Below are 20,484 nucleotides of genomic sequence, written 5' to 3' on the forward strand. Positions count from 1 at the left end.
CAGTAAGGATGTGAAATGAACTATCGTACTTGGCCTGGCAACATTTCAGATAGTGCAGGAGCTAAGACATAGATAAGGAAGGGTGGGGGAGAGTGGGAAGGAAATGGAAACAGACAGGCAACTACTGTACTAGGCCTGACATCCTTTCTGGTAGAGCCGGAGAAAACAAAGGGTGATGGAGAGGGGTGCAGAAAGGGAGGGGAGGAACAAAACAAGTGACTATCATACTAGGCCTGACGACATTTCAGATTGTTCTGGGGGGGTGGGGCACACGTAAGGGGATGGGGGAGGAGACAGATGAGGTTGCTATCATACTAGGTCCAGGGAAAATTCTGAGAGAGTAAGTGCAATACAATTGTAGAAGTCAGTAGTAACACATAATGTTGCAAGCCTGGATAAAAGGTGAAGATGGGAATAGCCTGATTCAGGGCCACAATGAGAAAGGCTGATGCACTGTGAATCAATGAAGTCCATAAAAGTTAAATCCAGCATTGGCCACAAGACGGTTATGGTGAAACCAGAATGTATCAGGACAGACTCCTGCAGAAGTAGGCTGGAGGAAGAGGGGGAGCAGGGTAGAAGAATCAAGCAAAACAGGCATCACATGTATGCGAGAAGGGGAGGCACACGGGAACATCACAGGGGGACCAGAGGGGTGGGGATGGCCTCTGGGGACAGAGGGTGTAAACACATGCCGGTGCATCCTTACCTGCTGTCTGAGCAGGGGTTCAGGCCCTTTATACTCTGTGTCCAAACAGGAATTGCCCTTTTCTTCAACTTCCCTTCGCTTCAGATGCTGGGCGAGAGATGCCCTTGGTCTAAGACTTAAGAGCAGGAAGGAAGAGGCAGGGCTAAGAAGGTGAGCGGTGAATAGGCCAGGTGGCCTAGATCCACTTGCACCTGCTACCCATCTGCAAAGGAAAAGAGTCTGGAGGGCTCCTTAAGTAGGGAAAAAGAACGGCAACCAGGAAGGCACGAGGTGGGTGGGGAGTAGACCAGATGACCAAGATCCACTTGCACCTGCTCCCCATCTGCAAAGGAAAAGAGGCTGGAGGGCTCCTGAGTAGGGAAAAATAGCGACAACCAAGAAGGCACAAGGTGGCTGGGGATTGCTAAGTGGGGTAAAAGAACGGCAACCTGGAAGGCGGCAGGTGGGTAGGGCTTAAGCCTGGTGACTAAGATCCACTTGCAACTTCTCCCCATCTGCAAAGGAAAAGACGCTAGAGGGCTTCTTAAGTAGAGAAAAAAGTGGCAACTAGCAAGGTACCAGGTGGGCGGGGCTTGGTGAGTGGGGAAAAAGAGCGGCAACCTGGAAGGCACCCGGTGGGCAAGGCTTAGGCCAGGTGACTAAGATCCACTTGCATCTGTTCCCCATCTGCAAAGGAAAAGAGGCTGGAGGGCTCATTAAGTAGGGAAAAAGAGTGGCAACCAGTAAGGCACCAGGTGGGTGGGGCTTGCTAAGTGGGGAAAAAGTGCGGCAACCAGGAAGGTGTCAGGTGGGTGGGGTGTAGGGCAGGTGACCAAGATCCACTTGTACCAGCTCCCCGTCTGATGCTGCAAATGCATTGGAGGGACAGGGCCTCCATGTCCTTGTCATGTACTCCCTTATCATGTCCAGTTGGGACTCCTGGCAGTGCAGCTCTTCCTCTTTTTGGTTCTGGTGAACAGAGTCCTTTGGGATAGCCTTATGGCACCCGTGGGTGGGGGTAAAACATGTACCCCTAGTGTATATTTCTAGGCACCTGTGTGTGACTCACAGAGCAGGGTATGGGCTGCTGGAAGCTCCATGCTGAATTTGACAGGTGCTCTGAGTATCCTCCATTTTGGGATACCATGGCCCTGCCATTGGAATCAGTAGATTCCTGATAAGAGACAAGATGGCCCCTGTGGCCTCCTGGTTTCTATTGCCTGTTACCTTGTTTTCCCAAAGTCCTGGGAAGGCCTGACTCTGTTCCTTCCCCTGACTGGCTGTTGGGTGAAGAACCATATATGGTATTGTGGGGAAGTCCAGGCCAGACTGGCTGGAGCCTTCCCAGTGACTGCATGTTGTGGGTGCACCCTTGGGGAAAGACCTAGGTGAATAGAGTGAATGACCAATATGCATTCTATGTTACGGGTGCCTGGTTTCTGTGTATGTGACACAATGAATGAGACAGCCATGCCCGAAACTGACATGAATGCAGTGTGGTGTACTGAAAGGCTGTGCGCTTGCCCCAATCCACATTCCTTGTTATGGGTGTCTGGGTGGAAGTGAATACCCTGAATGCCTCTGAGCCTGATTGGCTGCCTGGCTGCATGAACACCTTTCGATCTGATTGGCTGACTGCGCTTGCATCAGCAGAGTGAATGAGGGACAGATGTGTACATCTGGGGACCTCACACTTCCCAATGTGTTCAGAAGCTGAAGTTGAAACTTGAAGCTGCTTAGCTTGAAGCCCACGTGGAAGAAGAAGAATTGATGCTGCTTTCCTTTTAACCAATCTAAAAGCTGTCGACTCTGTTCAGGACTGATCCAAGAGAGGACCTGACTAGGAGACCTCTCCCTGAGCTACAAGGGAAGATCATGCAGAAGCTAATCTTCATAGAGGTACCCTGGAAGCCAGTCCTGAAAGACAGTTGACCGGAGAAGGGGTTCACTGAGTATCTTGAAGTAAATCACCCGGACATTGAGGCCATCGAAGTCCATTATCATCAATTGGCATTCAGAGGATTTCCATAACCACTGGAAGCCAGTCGAGGTGTGTTGCCCAGAAGCGGGGACAGCTTGATGCTGTGCTGCCCGACGACCAGAGCTGCAGTGCTCCACCATGCCTAATAACATTTGAACGAAGGGCTCCCTTGCCATCACCATCTACCACTTTGTCCCGCTGGAGACAGTCAAGGTCATTGACGACCGAGATGAGTCCACCCGTGGGTTTCCTGCCACCCAAAGTCCACAAAGATGTAGACGAGTGACGATCCAAAGTCCAGCCTGTGGTCGAGTACCGATCACCGAAGCTACCCCGATGTCAGCTGCTGGGCCTATGTTTATCATGAGTCTTATTTGCGACACCAAACTCTTCTAACTCAGGTACATTAGTGTATTTAAACATTTTAACCAGGAAACAAGACTATTTAAACATGAACAGATTTGGCTTGTTAATACTCTTTATTACAGCTTGCCAGGGTGGGGAATCCTCACTCAAAACGGCCTCTAGGTAGTGGGGGATAGCATTCTGCCATTGTTTAACCTAACTTGCTTTGCTTCCTATGATCTATACTGATGCCCATTGCTTTATGATCTATATGCCATTATAACTGTCAGCAGTTGATGCATTTTAAAGGAGTCAATAGCTAAATGTGGTACCACATAGACATTGAATATATTTCTCATATTAGAATTTTAGAATTGCCGGAGTACAAAGGGTGTTATTAATTGATTAATTGATATATATATATATATATATATATATATATATATATATTACACGGCCATGGTAGTGGCCATGTAGTTATGGTTAAGTTGCTGTTTCCATAGGAAGAGCACTTTTTGGGTGGCTTATAACTTCGCTCTCCCTGGACGGATCCTCACCAAACTCTGCAAAAAAAGTATTTGGGTCACTCTGAATTTCTTTGCAAAGTTTGGTGAGGATTCGTCTAGGGGGGGCAAAGTTATAGGGGGGACCCAAAACTTTTTTTTTTCCCATAGACATAATGGGAAAAAACTTTGCTCACGCCTACAGCCCAAACCGCTGGACGGATTTACACCAAATTAGCGGCAGGAGCGGCGGCTTGGTCCCGAAAGCGTGCTTTGCTTTATTTGGTGTAAATCCGTCCAGTAGTTTTTAAAAAAATGACAAAAATGTAAGTGAAAAAAATTAGTGATATCTGTGTTCGCTTCGCGGACACACTTCCCTGTTCGCTCCGCGGACAGGACGGTGATTGGGCAAGCATCTTGCGTGATGTCCGCGGACATCTGACGTGCACTCTCATTGGATGCGTGAAAGCGTGCAGTGCGTCTGGCTTCAGAGACGCCCGCCATCTTTGTTCCTCGCATGAGAGGCTTTGTATCCCGCCTGCACAGTAAGTCCCCCACCCCCGCTCATGCCCGTGTCTGTCTCCTGTTCCTCCCACCCCCCGCTCATGTCCGTGTGTCTTTCTCCCTCCCGCCCACCGCCGGCTCATGTCCTTGTGTCTTTCACCCTCCCGATAACCCCCGCTCATGTCCGTGTGTCTTTCTCCCTCCCGCCCACCCCCCGCTCATGTCCGTGTGTCTTTCTCCCTGCCGCCCACCCCCCGCTCATACCCCGCTCGTGCCCCGCTCGTCTCTCCCAACCGCCCACCCCCCACTCTTGCCCCGTGTGTCTCTCCCACCCCCGTGTGTCTCTACCACCCGCTGCTCATGTCTGTGTGTTTCTCCCCACCCGCCGCCTGCTCATGTCCGTGTGTCTCTCTAACCCCGCCGCCCACCCCCCGATCATGTCCGTATGTCTCTCACCACCTGCCGCCCACCCCCCGCTCATGTCCGTATGTCTCTCCCCACCCCCGCCCATGTCCGTGTGTCTCTCCCCACCCGCCGCCCACCCCCCGCTCATGCCCCGTGTGTCTCTCCCCCTCCCGCCCACCCCCGCTCATGTCCGTGTGTCTCTCCCCACCCGCCGCCCACCCCCCACTCATGTCCCGTGTGTCTCTCTCCCTCCCCCCACCCCCGCTCATGCCCCGGTTGTCTCTCCCCCTCCCGCCCACCCCCCGCTCATGCCCCATGTGTCTCTCTCTCCTTCCCCCCACCCCCCACTCATGCCCCGTGTGTCTCTCTCCCTCCCCCCACCCATGTGTCTCTCCCCCTCCCGCCCACCCCCCGCTCATGCCCCGTGTGTCTCTCCCCCTCCCGCCCACCCCCCGCTCATGCCCCGCGTGTCTCTCCCCTTCCCCCACCCCCCGCTCATGCCTCGTGTGTCTGTCTCCCTCTCCCCCACCCCTGCTCTTGCCCCGTGTGTCTGTCAAACCCCCCCCACCCCCGCTCTTGCCCCGTGTGTCTTTTCCCCCTCCCACCCACCCCCGCTATTGCCCCGTGTGTCTTTCCCCCTCCCGCCCACCCCCGATCTTGGCCCGTGTCTCTTTCCCCCTCCCGCCCACCCCCGCTCTTGCCCGGTGTCTCTTTCCCCTTCCCGCCCACCCCGCTCTTGGCCCGTGTCTCTTTCGCCCTCCCGCCCACCCCCGTTCTTGCCCCGTGTCTCTTTCCCCCTCCCGCCCACCCCCGCTCTTGGCCCGTGTCTCTTTCCCCCTCCCGCCCACCCCCGCTCTTGGCCTGTGTCTCTTTCCCCCTCCCGCCCACCCCGCTCTTGCCCCGTGTCTCTTTCCACCTCCCGTCCACCCCCGCTCTTGCCCCATGTCTCTTTCCCCCTCCCACCCACTCCCGCTCTTGCCCCCTCCCGCCCACCCCCGCTCTTGCCCCATGTCTCTTTCCCCCTCCCGCCCACCCCCGCTCTTGCCCCGTGTCTCTTTCCCCCTCCCACCCACCCCCGCTCTTGCCCCGTGTCACTTTCCCCCTCCCGCCCACCCCCGCTCTTGCCCCGTGTCTCTTTCCCCCTCCCACCCACCCCCGCTCTTGCCCCGTGTCTCTTTCCCCCTTCCGGCCACCCCCGCTCTTGCCCCGTGTCTCTTTCTCCCTCCGGCCCACCCCCGCTCTTGCCCCGTGTCTCTTTCCCCCTCCCGCCCACCCCCGCTCTTGCCCCGTGTCTCTTTCCCCCTCCCGCCCACCCCCGCTCTTGCCCCGTGTCTTTCCCCCTCCCGCCCACCCCCGCTCGTGCCCCGTGTCTTTCACCCTCCTTCCAAACCCCCACTCTTGCCCCGTGTCTTTCCCCCTGCCGCCCACCCCCGCTCTTGCCCCGTGTCTTTCCCCCTGCCGCCCACCCCCGCTTTTGCCCCGTGTCTTTCTCCTCCCGCCCACCCCCGCTCTTGCCCCATGTCTCTTTCCCCCTCCCACCCACCCCCGCTCTTGCCCCCTCCCGCCCACCCCCGCTCTTGCCCCGTGTCTCTTTCCCCCTCCCGCCCACCCCTGCTCTTGCCCCCTCCCACCCACCCCCGCTCTTGCCCCGTGTCTCTTACCCCCTCCGGCCCACCCCCGCTGTTGCCCCATGTCTCTCTCCCCCTCCCGCCCACCCCCGCTCTTGCCCCATGTCTTTCACCCTCCCGCCCACCCCCACTCTTGCCCCGTGTCTTTCACCCTCCCGCCCACCCCCGCTCTTGCCCCGTGTCTTTCACCCTCCCGCCCACCCCCACTCTTGCCCCGTGTCTTTCACCCTCCCGCCCACCCCCGCTCATGCCCCTTGTGTCTATCACCCTCCCGCCCACCCCCGCTCATGCCCCTTGTGTCTATCACCCTCCCGCCCACCCCGCTCATGCCCCCTTGTGTCTATCACCCTCCCGCCCACCCCCGCTCATGCCCCTTGTGTCTCTCCCCACCCGCCGCCCACCCCCACTCATGTCCGTGTGTCTCTCCCCACCCGCCGCCCACCACCCACTCATGTCCCGTGTGTCTCTCTCCCTCCCCCCACCCCCACTCATGCCCCGTGTGTCTCTCCCCCTCCCGCCCACCCCCCGCTCATGCCCCATGTGTCTCTCTCTCCTTCCCCCCACCCCCCACTAATGCCCCGTGTGTCTCTCTCCCTCCCCCCACCCATGCCATGCCCCGTGTGTCTCTCCCCCTCCTGCCCGCCCCCCGCTCATGCCCCGTGTGTCTCTCCCCCTGCCGCACACCCCCCGCTCATGCCCCGCGTGTCTCTCCCCTTCCCCCACCCCCACTCATGCCTTGTGTGTCTGTCTCGCTCCCCCCACCCCCGCTCTTGCCCCGTGTGTCTCTCCCCCTCCCGCCCACCCCCCGCTCATGCCCCATGTGTCTCTCTCTCTTTCCCCCCACCCCCAACTCATGCCCCGTGTGTCTCTCTCCCGTACAGCCCACCGATGCCCCGTGTGTCTCTCCCCCCTCCCGCCCACCCCCGCTCATGCCCCGTGTGTCTCTGCCCCTCCCGCCCACCCCCCGCTCATGCCCCGCATGTCTCTCCCCTTCCCCCACCCCCCGCTCATGCCTCGCATGTCTGTCTCCCTACCCCCCACCCCCGCTCTTGCCCCGTGTGTCTGTCTCCCTCCCCCCACCCCCACTCTTGCCCCGTGTGTCTGTCTCCCTCCCCCCACCCCCGCTCTTGCCCCGTGTCTTTCCCCCTCCCGCCCACCCCCTCTCTTGCCCCGTGTCTCTTTCCCCCTCCCGCCCACCCCTGCTCTTGCGCCCTCCCGCCCACCCCCGCTCTTGCCCCGTGTCTCTTTCCCCCTCCTGCCCACCCCCGCTCTTGCCCCGTGTCTCTTTCCCCCTACTGCCCACCCCTGCTCTTGCCCCCTCCCGTCCACCCCCGCTCTTGCCCCGTGTCTCTTTCCCCCTCCCGCCCACCCCCGCTTTTGCCCCCGTGTCTCTTTCCCCCTCCCGCCCATCCCCGTTCTTGCCCCATGTCTCTTTCCCCCTCCTGCCCACTCCCGCTCTTGCCCCGTGTCTCTTTCCCCCTCCCGCCCACCCCCGCTCTTGCCCCGTGTCTCTTTCCGCCTCCCGCCCACCCCCGCTCTTGCCCCGTGTCTCTTTCCCCTCCCGCCCACCCCCGCTCTTGCCCCGTGTCTCTTTCCCCCCTCCCGCCCACCCCCGTTCTTGCCCTGTGTCTCTTTCCCCCTCCCTCCCACCCCCGCTCTTGCCCCGTGTCTTTCCCCCTCCCTCCCACCCCCGCTCTTGCCCCGTGTCTTTCCCCCTCCTTCCCACCACCGCTCTTGCCCCGTGTCTTTCTCCCTCCCGCCCATCCCCCGCGCTTTCCCCATGTCTTTCTCCCTCCCACCCACCCCCGCTCCTTGCCCCGTGTCTATCACCCTCCCGCCCACCCCCGATCATGCCCCGTGTGTCTCTCCCCCTCCCGCCCACCCCCCGCTCATGCCCCGTGTGTCTCTCTCCCTCCCGCCCACCCTCCGCACATGCACCGTAAGTCTCTCTCCCTCCCGCCCACCCCTGCTCATGCCCCGTGTGTCTCTCGCACTCCCGCCCAACGCCCGCTCATGCCCCGTGTGTCTCTCTCCTCCCGCCCACCCCCCGCTCATGCCCCATGAGTCTCTCTCCCCCTTCCCCCACCCCCCGCTCATGCCCCATATCTGTCTTCTGTTCCCCCCACTTGCCCCGTGTCTGTCTCCTGTTCTCTCCACACCCCGCTCATGCCCCATGTCTGTGTCCTGTTCCCCCCACCCCCCGCTCATGCCCCGTGTCTATCTCCTGTTGCCCCCCACCCCTCCCACTCATGCCCCATGTCTGTCTCCTGTTCCCCCACCCGGTCATGGCTCGTGTCTGTCTCCTGTTCCCCCACACGCTCATGCCCCGTGTCTCTCTCTTGTTGCCCCCCACACCCCCGCTCATGCCCCGTGTTTGTCTCCTGTTCTCCCCAAGCTCATGCCCCGTGTCTTTTTCCTGTTCCTCCCACCCCCCGCTCATGCCCCGTGTCTGTCTCCTGTTGCCCCCCACCGCCCCGCTCATGCCCCGTGTCTGTTCTCCCCACCCCCGCTCATGCCCGTGTCTGTTGTTCCCCCCACCCCCCGCTCACGCCCCGTGTCTGTCTCCTGACCCCCCACCCCTCGCTCATGCCCCGTGTCTGTCTCCTGTTCCCCCCACCCCGCTCATGCCCCGTGTCTCTCCTGTTGCCCCCCACCCCCACTCATGCCCCGTGTCTCTCCTGTTGCCCTCCACCCCCCGCTCATGCCCCGTTTGTGTCTCCTGTTGCCCCCCACCCCCCGCTCATGCCCCGTGTCTGTCTCTGTTGTTCCCCCCACCCCCCGCTCATGGCCCCGTGTCTGTCTCCTGTTCCCCCCACCCCGCTCATGCCCCGTGTCTCTCTCCTGTTGCCCCCCACCCCCCGCTCATGCCCCATATCTGTCTCCTGTACACCCACCGCCCGCTCATGCCCCATGTCTGTCTCCTGTTGCCCCCCCGCTCATGCGCCATGTCTGTATCCGGTTCCCCCCACCCACTCATGTCCCCGTGTCTCTCTCCTGTTGCCCCCCACCCCCCGCTCATGCCCCGTGTCTGTCTCCTGTTGCCCCCACCCCCCTCTCATGCCCCGTGTCTGTCTCCTGTTCTCCCCACCCCCGCTCATGCTCCGTGTCTGTCTCCTGTTCCCCCCCACCCCCTGCTCATGCCCCGTGTCTGTCTCCTGTTGCCCCCCACCCCCCGCTCCTGCCCTGTGTCTCTCTCCTGTTGCCCCCACCCCCCGCTCATGCCCCGTGTCTGTCTCTTTTGTTCCTCCCACGCCCCGCTCATGCCCTGTGTCTGTCTCCTGTTGCCCCCCACCCCCTGCTCATGCCCTGTGCCTGTCTCCTGTACCCCCCACCCCCCGCTCATGCTCGTGTCTGTCTCCTGTACCCTCCCATCCCCCCGCTCATGCCCCATGTCTATCTCCTGTTGCGCCCCCCTGCTCATGCCCCGTGTCTGTCTCCTGTTCCCCCACCCGCTCATGTCCCGTGTCTCTCTCCTGTTGCCCCCCACCCCCTGCTCATGCCCTGTGTCTGTCTCCTGTACCCCCCACCCCCCGCTCATGCCCTGTGTCTCTCTCCTCTTGCCCCCACCCCCTGCTCATGCCCCGTGTCTGTCTCCTGTACTGGCTTCTGTACCCCCCACCCCCCGCTCATGCCCCGTGTCTGTCTCCTGTTTATCACCCTCCCGCCCACACCCGCTCATGCCCCTTGTGTCTATCACCCTCCCGCCCACCCCCGCTCATGCCACTTGTGTCTATCACCCTCCCGTCCACCCCCGCTTATGCCCCTTGTGTCTATCACGCTCCCGCCCACCCCCGCTCATGCCCCTTGTGTCTCTCCCCACCCGCCGCCCACCCCCCACCTCATGTCCGTGTGTCTCTCCCCACCCGCCGCCCACCCCCCACTCATGTCCCGTGTGTTTCTCTCCCTCCCCCCACCCCCGCTCATGCACCATGTGTCTCTCCCCCTCCCGCCCACCCCCCGCTCATGCCCCATGTGTCTCTCTCTCCTTCCCCCCACCCCCCACTCATGCCCCGTGTGTCTCTCTCCCTCCCGCCCACCCATGTCCCGTGTGTCTCTCCCCCACCCGCCCACCCCCGCTCATGCCCCGTGTGTCTCTCCCCCTCCCGCCCACCCCCCGCTCATGCCCAGCATGTCTCTCCCCTTCCTCGTGTGTCTGTCTCCCTACCCCCCACCCCCGCTCTTGCCCCGTGTGTCTGTCTCCCTCCCCCCGCTCCTAACCCATGTCTGTCTCTGTTGTTCCCCCCACCCCCCGCTCATGCCCCGTATCTGTCTCCTGTTCCCCCACCCCCCGCTCGTGCCCCGTGTCTCTCTCCTGTTGCCCCCCACCTCCCGCTCATGCCCCGTGTCTGTCTCCTGTACCCACACCGCCCGCTCATGCCCTGTGTCTGTCTCCTATTTGCCCCCCCGCTCATGCCCCGTGTCTGTCTCCGGTTCCCCCCACCCGCTCATGTCCCGTGTCCTCTCTCCTGTTGCCCCCAAACCCACGCTCAAGCCCCGTGTCTGTCTCCTGTTGCCCCCCACCCCCTCTCATGCCCCGTGTCTGTCTCCTGTTCTCCCCACCCCCTGCTCATGCCCCGTGTCTGTCTCCTGTTGTCCTCACCCCCGCTCTTGCCCCGTGTCTGTCTCCTGTTGCCCCCCACCCCGATCCTGCCCTGTGTCTCTCTCCTGTTGCCCCCCACTCATGCCCCGTGTCTGTCTCTTTTGTTTCCCCACCCCCCGCTCATGCCCTGTGTCTGTCTCCTGTTCCCCCCACCCGCCGCTCATGCCCCGTGTCTCTCTCCTGTTGCCCCCCACCCCCTGCTCATGCCCCGTGTCTGTCTCCTGTACCCCCACCCCCCCGCTCATGCCCCATGTCTGTCTCCTGTTGCCCCCCTGCTCATGCCCCGTGTCTGTCTCCTGTTCCCCCACCTGCTCATGTCCCGTGTCTCTCTCCTGTTGCCCCCCACTACCCTGCTCATGCCCTGTGTCTCTCTCCTGTTGCCCAACACCCCCTGCTCATGCCCCGTGTCTGTCTCCTGTACCCCCCAACCCCCGCTCATGCCCCATGTCTCTCTCCTGTTCCTCCCCACTACCCCGCTCATGCCCCGTGTCTGTCTTCTGTACCCCCCACCCCCCGCTCATGCCCCGTGTCTGTCTCCTGTTTATCACCCTCCCGCCCACCCCGCTCATGCCCCTTGTTTCTATCAAACGCTCATGCCCCTTGTGTCTATCACCCTCCGCCCACCCCGCTCATGCCCCTTGTGTCTATCACCCTCCCGCCCACCCCCGCTCATGCCCATGTGTCTCTCCGCACCCGCCGCCCACCCCTCCACTCATGTCCGTGTGTCTCTCCCCACCCGCTGCCCACCCCCCACTCATGTCCCGTGTGTCTCTCTCCCTCCCCCACCCCCGCTCATGCCCCGTGTGTCTCTCCCCCTCCCGCCCACCCCCGCTCTTGCCCCGTGTCTCTTTCCCACTCCCGCCCACCCCCGCTCTTGCCCAGTGTCTCTTTCCCCTCCCGCCGACCCCCTCTCTTACTCCGTGTCTCTTTCCCCCTCCCGCCCACCCCCGCTCTTGCCCCCTCCCGCCCACCCCCGCTCTTGCCCCGTGTCTCTTTCCCCCTCCTGCCCACCCCCGCTCTTGCCCCGTGTCTCTTTCCCCCTCCTTCCCACCCCCGCTCTTGCCCCCTCCCGCCCACCCCCTGCTCTTGCCCCATGTCTCTTTCCCCCTCCTGCCCACCCCGCTTTTGCCCCGTGTCTCTTTCCCCCTCCCGCCCACCCCGTTCTTGCCCCGTGTCTCTTTCCCCCTCCCGCCCACCCCCGCTCTTGCCCCGTGTCTCTTTCCGCCTCCCGCCCACCCCCGCTCTTGCCCCGTGTCTCTTTCCCCCTCCCGCCCACCCCCGCTTTTGCCCCGTGTCTCTTTCCCCCTCCCGCCCAGCCCACTCTTGCCACGTGTCTCTTCCCCCTCCTGCCCACACCCGCTCTTGCCCCGTGTCTCTTTCCCCCTCCCGCCCACCCCCGTTCTTGCCCCGTGTCTCTTTCCCCCTCCCTCCCATCCCCGCTCTTGCCCCGTGTCTTTCCCCTTCCCTCCCACCCCCGCTCTTGCCCCGTGTCTTTCTCCCTCCCGCCCACCCCCGCTCTTGTCCCATGTCTTTCTCCCTGCCGCCCACCCCCGCTCTTGCCCCGTGTCTATCACCCTCCCGCCCACCCCCGATCATGCCCTGTGTGTCTCTCCCCCTCCCGCCCACCCCCCCCTCATGCGCCGTGTGTCTCTCTCCCTCCTGCCCACCCCCCGCACATGCCCCGTGTGTCTCTCTCCCTCCCGCCCAGCCCCCGCCCATGCCCTGTGTGTCTCTCGCACTCCCGCCCACCCCCGGTCATGCCCCGTGTGTCTCTCTCCCCTCCCGCCCACCCCCCGCTCATGCCCCATGAGTCTCTCTCCCCTTTCCCCACCCCCCGCTCATGCCCCATGTCTGTCTTCTGTTCCCCCCACTTGCCCCGTTTCTGTCTCCTGTTCTCTCCACACCCCGCTCATGCCCCATGTCTGTGTCCTGTTCCCCCCACCCCCCGCTCATGCCCTGTGTCTATCTCCTGTTGCCCCCCACCCCTACCGCTCATGCCCCATGTCTGTCTCCTGTTCCCCCCACCCGCTCATGCCCCGTGTCTCTCTCCTGTTCCCCCCACACGCTCATGCCCGTGTCTCTCTTGTTGCCCCCCACCCCCCTGCTCATGCCCCGTGTTTGTCTCCTGTTCTCCCCAACCCCCTGCTCATGCCCCGTGTCTTTTTCCTGTTCCTCCCACCCCCCGCTCATGCCCCGTGTCTGTCTCCTGTTGAACCCACCGCCCCGCTCATGCCCGTGTCTGTTTTCTCCCCACCCCCCGCTCATGCCCGTGTCTGTTGTTCCCCCCACCCCCCGCTCACGCCCCGTGTCTGTCTCCTGTTCCCCCCACCCCTCGCTCATGCCCCGTGTCTGTCTCCTGTTCCCCCCACCCCCGCTCATGTCCTGTGTCTCTCCTGTTGCCCCCCACCCCCACTCATGCCCCGTGTCTCTCCTGTTGCCCTCCACCCCCCGCTCATGCCCCGTGTCTGTCTCCTGTTGCCCCCCACCCCCCGCTCATGCCCCCGTGTCTGTCTCCTGTTGCCCCTCACCCCCCGCTCATGCTCCGTGTCTGTCTCCTGTTGCCCTCCACCCCCCGCTCATGCCCCGTGTCTGTCTCCTGTTGCCCTCCACCCCCCGCTCCTGCCCCATGTCTGTCTCTGTTGTTCCCCCCACCCCCCGCTCATGCCCCGTGTCTGTCTCCTGTTCCCCCCACCCCCGCTCATGCCCCGTGTCTCTCTCCTGTTGCCCCCATCCCCCGCTCATGGCCCATGTCTGTCTCCTGTACCCCCACCGCCCGCTCATGCCCCATGTCTGTCTCCTGTTGCCCCCCCCGCTCATGCCCCGTGTCTGTCTCCGGTTCCCCCCACCCGCTCATGTCCCGTGTCTCTCTCCTGTTGCCCCCACCCCCCGCTCATGCCCCATGTCTGTCTCCTGTTGCCCCCCACCCCCCTCTCATGCCCCGTGTCTGTCTCCTGTTCTCCCCACCCCCGCTCATGCTCCGTGTGTGTCTCCTGTTCCCCCCTCCCCCTGCTCATGCCGCGTGTCTGTCTCCTGTTGCCCTCACCCCCCGCTCATGCACCGTGTCTGTCTCCTGTTGCCCCCCACCCCCCGCTCCTGCCCTGTGTCTCTCTCCTGTTGCCCCCACTCCCGCTCATGCCCCGTGTCTGTCTCTTTTGTTCCTCCCACCCCCGCTCATGCCCTGTGTCTGTCTCCTGTTCCCCCCACCCCCCGCTCATGCCCTGTGTCTCTCTCCTGTTGCCCCCACCCCCTGCTCATGCCCCGTGTCTGACTCCTGTACCCCCCCACCCCCGCTCATGCTCGTGTCTGTCTCCTGTACCCTCCCATCCCCCCGCTCATGCCCCATGTCTATCTCCTGTTGCCCCCCCTGCTCATGCCCCGTGTCTGTCTCCTGTTCCCCCCACCCGCTCATGTCCCGTGTCTCTATCCTGTTGCCCCCCACCCCCTGCTCATGCCCCGTGTCTGTCTCCTGTACCCCCCACCCCCCGCTCATGCCCTGTGTCTCTCTCCTGTTGCCCCCCACCCCCTGCTCATGCCCCGTGTCTGTCTCCTGTTTATCACCCTCCCGCCCACACCCACTCATGCCTCTTGTGTCTATCACCCTCCCGCCCACCCCCGCTCATGCCCCTTGTGTCTATCACCCTCCCGCCCACCCCCGCTCATGCCCCTTGTGTCTATCAGCCTCCCGCCCACCTCCGCTCATGCCCCTTGTGTCTCTCCCCACCCGCCGCCCACCCCCCACTCATGTCCGTGTGTCTCTCCCCACCCGCCGCCCACCCCCACTCATGTCCCGTGTGTTTCTCTCCCTCCCCCCACCCCCGCTCATTCCCCGTGTGTCTCTCCCCCTCCCGCAACACCCCCCGCTCATGCCCCATGTGTCTCTCTCTCCTTCCCCCCACCCCCCACTCATGCCCCGTGTGTCTCTCTCCCTCCCGCCCACCCATGCCCCGTGTGTCTCTCCCCCGCCCGCCCACCCCCCGCTCATTCCCCGTGTGTCTCTCCCCCTCCCGCCCACCCCCCCGCTCATGCCCCGCATGTCTCTCCCCCTCCCGCCCACCCCACGCTCATGCCCCGCATGTCTCTCCCCTTCCCCACCTCCCGCTCATGCCTCGCGTGTCTGTCTCCCTACCCCCCACCCCTGCTCTTGCCCTGTGTGTCTGTCTCCCTCCCCCCCACCCCCGCTCTTGCTCCGTGTGTCTGTCTCCCTCCCCCCCGAACCTGCCCCGTGTCTGTCTCTGTTGTTCCCCCCACCCCCCGCTCATGCCCTGTGTCTGTCTCCTGTTCCCCCCAACCCCCGCTCATGCCCTGTGTCTCTCTCCTGTTGCCCCCCACCCCCCGCTCATGCCCCGTGTCTGTCTCCTGTACCCACACCGCCCGCTCATGCCCCGTGTCTGTCTCCTGTTGCCCCCGCTCATGCCCCGTGTCTGTCTCCGGTTCCCCCCACCCGCTCATGTCCCGTGTCTCTCTCCTGTTGCCCCCCACCCCCTGCTCATGCCCCGTGTCTGTCTCCTGTTGCCCCCCACCCCCTCTCATGCCCCGTGTCTGTCTCCTGTTCTCCCCACCCCCCGCTCATGCTCTGTGTCTGTCTCCTGTTCCCCCCCACCCCCTGCTCATGCCCCGTGTCTGTCTCCTGTTGCCCTCATCCCCCGCTCATGCCCCGTGTCTGTCTCCTGTTGCCCTCCACCCCCCGCTCCTGCCCTGTGTCTCTCTCCTGTTGCCCCCCACCCCCCACTCATGCCCCGTGTCTGTCTCTTTTGTTCCCCCCACCCCCCGCTCATGCCCTGTGTCTGTCTCCTGTTCCCCCCACCCCCCGCTCATGCCCCGTGTCTCTCTCCTGTTGCCCCCCACCCCCTGCTCATGCCCCGTGTCTGTCTCCTGTACCCCCCCACCCCCGCTCATGCTCGTGTCTGTCTCCTGTACCCCCCCACCCCCCTGCTCATGCCCCATGTCTGTCTCGTGTTGCCCCCCCTGCTCATGCCCCGTGTCTGTCTCCTGTTCCCCCCACCCGCTCATGTCCCATGTCTCTCTCCTGTTGCCCCCACCCCACGCTCATGCCCCGTGTCTGTCTCCTGTCCCCCCCACCCCCCTGCTCATTCCCTGTGTCTCTCTCCTGTTGCCCCCACCCCCTGCTCATGCCCCGTGTCTGTCTCCTGCACCCCCCCACCCCCCGCTCATGCCCCATGTCTCTCTCCTGTTGCCCCCCACTACCCCGCTCATGCCCCGTGTCTGTCTTCTGTACCCCCCACCCCCCGCTCATTCCCCGTGTCTGTCTCCTGTTTATCACCCTCCCGCCCACCTCGCTCATGCCCCTTGTGTCTATCAAACGCTCATGCCCCTTGTGTCTATCACCCTCCCGCCCACCCCGCTCATGCCCTTTGTGTCTATTACCCTCCCGCCCACCCCCGCTCATGCCCTTGTGTCTCTCCCCACCCGCCGCCCACCATCCACTCATGTCCGTGTGTCTTGTGTCTCTCCCCACCCGCCGCCCACCCCCCACTCATGTCCCGTGTGTCTCTCTCCCTCCCCCACCCCCGCTCATGCCCCGTGTGTCTCTCCCCCTCCCGCCCACCCCCCGCTCATGCTCCATGTGTCTCAATCTCCTTCCCCCCACCCCCCACTCATGCCCTGTGTGTCTCTCTAACTCCCGCCCACCCATGCCCCGTGTGTCTCTCCCCCTCCCGCCCACCCCCCGCGCATGCCCCGTGTGTCCCTCCCGCCCACCCCCGCTCATGCCCCGCATGTCTCTCCCCCTCCCGCCCACCCCGCGCTCATGCCCCGCATGTCTCTCCCCTTCCCCCACCCCCCGCTCATGCCTCGCATGTCTGTCTCCCTACCCCCACCCCCGCTCTTGCCCCGTGTATCTGTCTCCCTCCCCCCCACCCCCGCTCTTGCCCCGTGTGTCTGTCGAACCTCCCCCCCACCCCCGCTCTTGCCCCGTGTCTTTCCCCCTGCCGCCCACCCCCACTCTTGCCCCATGTCTTTCCCCCTGCCGCCCACCCCCGCTCTTGCCCCGTGTCTTTCTCCCACCCGCCCACCCCCGCTCTTGCCCCGTGTCTTTCTCCGTCCCACCCACCCCCGCTCTTGCCCCGTGTGTCTGTCTCCGTCCCCCCCACCCCCGCTCTTGCCCCGTGTGTCTGTCTCCCTCCCCCCCAACCCCGCTCTTGCCCCGTGTCTTTCCCCCTGCCACCCACCCCCGCTCTTGCCCCATGTCTTTCTCCCTCCCACCCACCCCCGCTCTTGCCCCGTGTCTTTCACCCTCCCGCCCACCCCCGTTCTTGCCCCGTGTCTTTCACCCTCCCGCCCACCCCCGTTCTTGCCCCGTGTCTTTCACCCTCCCGCCCACCCCCACTATTGCCCCATGTCTTTCACCCTCCCGCCCACCCCCGCTCTTGCCCGTGTCTATCACCCTCCCGCCCACCCCCGCTCTTGCTCCGTGTGTCTGTCTCCCTCCCCCCCGAACCTGCCCCGTGTCTGTCTCTGTTGTTCCCCCCACCCCCCGCTCATGCCCTGTGTCTGTCTCCTGTTCCCCCCAACCCCCGTTCATGCCCTGTGTCTCTCTCCTGTTGCCCCCCACCCCCCGCTCATGCCCCGTGTCTGTCTCCTGTACCCACACCGCCCGCTCATGCCCCGTGTCTGTCTCCTGTTGCCCCCCGCTCATGCCCCATGTCTGTCTCCGGTTCCCCCCACCCGCTCATGTCCCGTGTCTCTCTCCTGTTGCCCCCCACCCCCTGCTCATGCCCCGTGTCTGTCTCCTGTTGCCCCCCACCCCCTCTCATGCCCCGTGTCTGTCTCCTGTTCTCCCCACCCCCCGCTCATGCTCTGTGTCTGTCTCCTGTTCCCCCCCACCCCCTGCTCATGCCCCGTGTCTGTCTCCTGTTGCCCTCATCCCCCGCTCATGCCCCGTGTCTGTCTCCTGTTGCCCTCCACCCCCCGCTCCTGCCCTGTGTCTCTCTCCTGTTGCCCCCCACCCCCCACTCATGCCCCGTGTCTGTCTCTTTTGTTCCCCCCACCCCCCGCTCATGCCCTGTGTCTGTCTCCTGTTCCCCCCACCCCCCGCTCATGCCCCGTGTCTCTCTCCTGTTGCCCCCCACCCCCTGCTCATGCCCCGTGTCTGTCTCCTGTACCCCCCCACCCCCGCTCATGCTCGTGTCTGTCTCCTGTACCCCCCCAACCCCCCTGCTCATGCCCCATGTCTGTCTCGTGTTGCCCCCCCTGCTCATGCCCCGTGTCTGTCTCCTGTTCCCCCCACCCGCTCATTTCCCATGTCTCTCTCCTGTTGCCCCCACCCCACGATCATGCCCCGTGTCTGTCTCCTGTCCCCCCACCCCCCTGCTCATTCCCTGTGTCTCTCTCCTGTTGCCCCCACCCCCTGCTCATGCCCCGTGTCTGTCTCCTGCACCCCCCCACCCCCCGCTCATGCCCCATGTCTCTCTCCTGTTGCCCCCCACTACCCCGCTCATGCCCCGTGTCTGTCTTCTGTACCCCCCACCCCCTGCTCATTCCCCGTGTCTGTCTCCTGTTTATCACCCTCCCGCCCACCCCGCTCATGCCCCTTGTGTCTATCAAACGCTCATGCCCCTTGTGTCTATCACCCTCCCGCCCACCCCGCTCATGCCCTTTGTGTCTATCACCCTCCCGCCCACCCCCGCTCATGCCCTTGTGTCTCTCCCCACCCGCCGCCCACCATCCACTCATGTCCGTGTGTCTTGTGTCTCTCCCCACCCGCCGCCCACCCCCCACTCATGTCCCGTGTGTCTCTCTCCCTCCCCCACCCCCGCTCATGCCCCGTGTGTCTCTCCCCCTCCCGCCCACCCCCCGCTCATGCTCCATGTGTCTCAATCTCCTTCCCCCCACCCCCCACTCATGCCCTGTGTGTCTCTCTCCCTCCCGCCCACCCATGCCCCGTGTGTCTCTCCCCCTCCCGGCCACCCCCCGCGCATGCCCCGTGTGTCCCTCCCGCCCACCCCCCGCTCATGCCCCGCATGTCTCTCCCCCTCCCGCCCACCCCGCGCTCATGCCCCGCATGTCTCTCCCCTTCCCCCACCCCCCGCTCATGCCTCGCATGTCTGTCTCCCTACCCCCACCCCCGCTCTTGCCCCGTGTATCTGTCTCCCTCCCCCCCACCCCCGCTCTTGCCCCGTGTGTCTGTCGAACCTCCCCCCCACCCCCGCTCTTGCCCCGTGTCTTTCCCCCTGCCGCCCACCCCCACTCTTGCCCCATGTCTTTCCCCCTGCCGCCCACCCCCGCTCTTGCCCCGTGTCTTTCTCCCACCCGCCCACCCCCGCTCTTGCCCCGTGTCTTTCTCCGTCCCACCCACCCCCGCTCTTGCCCCGTGTGTCTGTCTCCGTCCCCCCCACCCCCGCTCTTGCCCCGTGTGTCTGTCTCCCTCCCCCCCAACCCCGCTCTTGCCCCGTGTCTTTCCCCCTGCCACCCACCCCCGCTCTTGCCCCATGTCTTTCTCCCTCCCACCCACCCCCGCTCTTGCCCCGTGTCTTTCACCCTCCCGCCCACCCCCGTTCTTGCCCCGTGTCTTTCACCCTCCCGCCCACCCCCGTTCTTGCCCCGTGTCTTTCACCCTCCCGCCCACCCCCACTATTGCCCCATGTCTTTCACCCTCCCGCCCACCCCCGCTCTTGCCCGTGTCTATCACCCTCCCGCCCACCCCCGCTCTTGCTCCGTGTGTCTGTCTCCCTCCCCCCCGAACCTGCCCCGTGTCTGTCTCTGTTGTTCCCCCCACCCCCCGCTCATGCCCTGTGTCTGTCTCCTGTTCCCCCCAACCCCCGTTCATGCCCTGTGTCTCTCTCCTGTTGCCCCCCACCCCCCGCTCATGCCCCGTGTCTGTCTCCTGTACCCACACCGCCCGCTCATGCCCCGTGTCTGTCTCCTGTTGCCCCCCGCTCATGCCCCATGTCTGTCTCCGGTTCCCCCCACCCGCTCATGTCCCGTGTCTCTCTCCTGTTGCCCCCCACCCCCTGCTCATGCCCCGTGTCTGTCTCCTGTTGCCCCCCACCCCCTCTCATGCCCCGTGTCTGTCTCCTGTTCTCCCCACCCCCCGCTCATGCTCTGTGTCTGTCTCCTGTTCCCCCCCACCCCCTGCTCATGCCCCGTGTCTGTCTCCTGTTGCCCTCATCCCCCGCTCATGCCCCGTGTCTGTCTCCTGTTGCCCTCCACCCCCCGCTCCTGCCCTGTGTCTCTCTCCTGTTGCCCCCCACCCCCCACTCATGCCCCGTGTCTGTCTCTTTTGTTCCCCCCACCCCCCGCTCATGCCCTGTGTCTGTCTCCTGTTCCCCCCACCCCCCGCTCATGCCCCGTGTCTCTCTCCTGTTGCCCCCCACCCCCTGCTCATGCCCCGTGTCTGTCTCCTGTACCCCCCCACCCCCGCTCATGCTCGTGTCTGTCTCCTGTACCCCCCCAACCCCCCTGCTCATGCCCCATGTCTGTCTCGTGTTGCCCCCCCTGCTCATGCCCCGTGTCTGTCTCCTGTTCCCCCCACCCGCTCATTTCCCATGTCTCTCTCCTGTTGCCCCCACCCCACGATCATGCCCCGTGTCTGTCTCCTGTCCCCCCACCCCCCTGCTCATTCCCTGTGTCTCTCTCCTGTTGCCCCCACCCCCTGCTCATGCCCCGTGTCTGTCTCCTGCACCCCCCCACCCCCCGCTCATGCCCCATGTCTCTCTCCTGTTGCCCCCCACTACCCCGCTCATGCCCCGTGTCTGTCTTCTGTACCCCCCACCCCCTGCTCATTCCCCGTGTCTGTCTCCTGTTTATCACCCTCCCGCCCACCCCGCTCATGCCCCTTGTGTCTATCAAACGCTCATGCCCCTTGTGTCTAT

This window comes from Ambystoma mexicanum, chromosome 2p (assembly GCF_040938575.1).
Source record: "Ambystoma mexicanum isolate Mex_15411 chromosome 2p, UKY_AmexF1_1, whole genome shotgun sequence".
Classification (NCBI taxonomy): Eukaryota; Metazoa; Chordata; class Amphibia; order Caudata; family Ambystomatidae; genus Ambystoma; species Ambystoma mexicanum.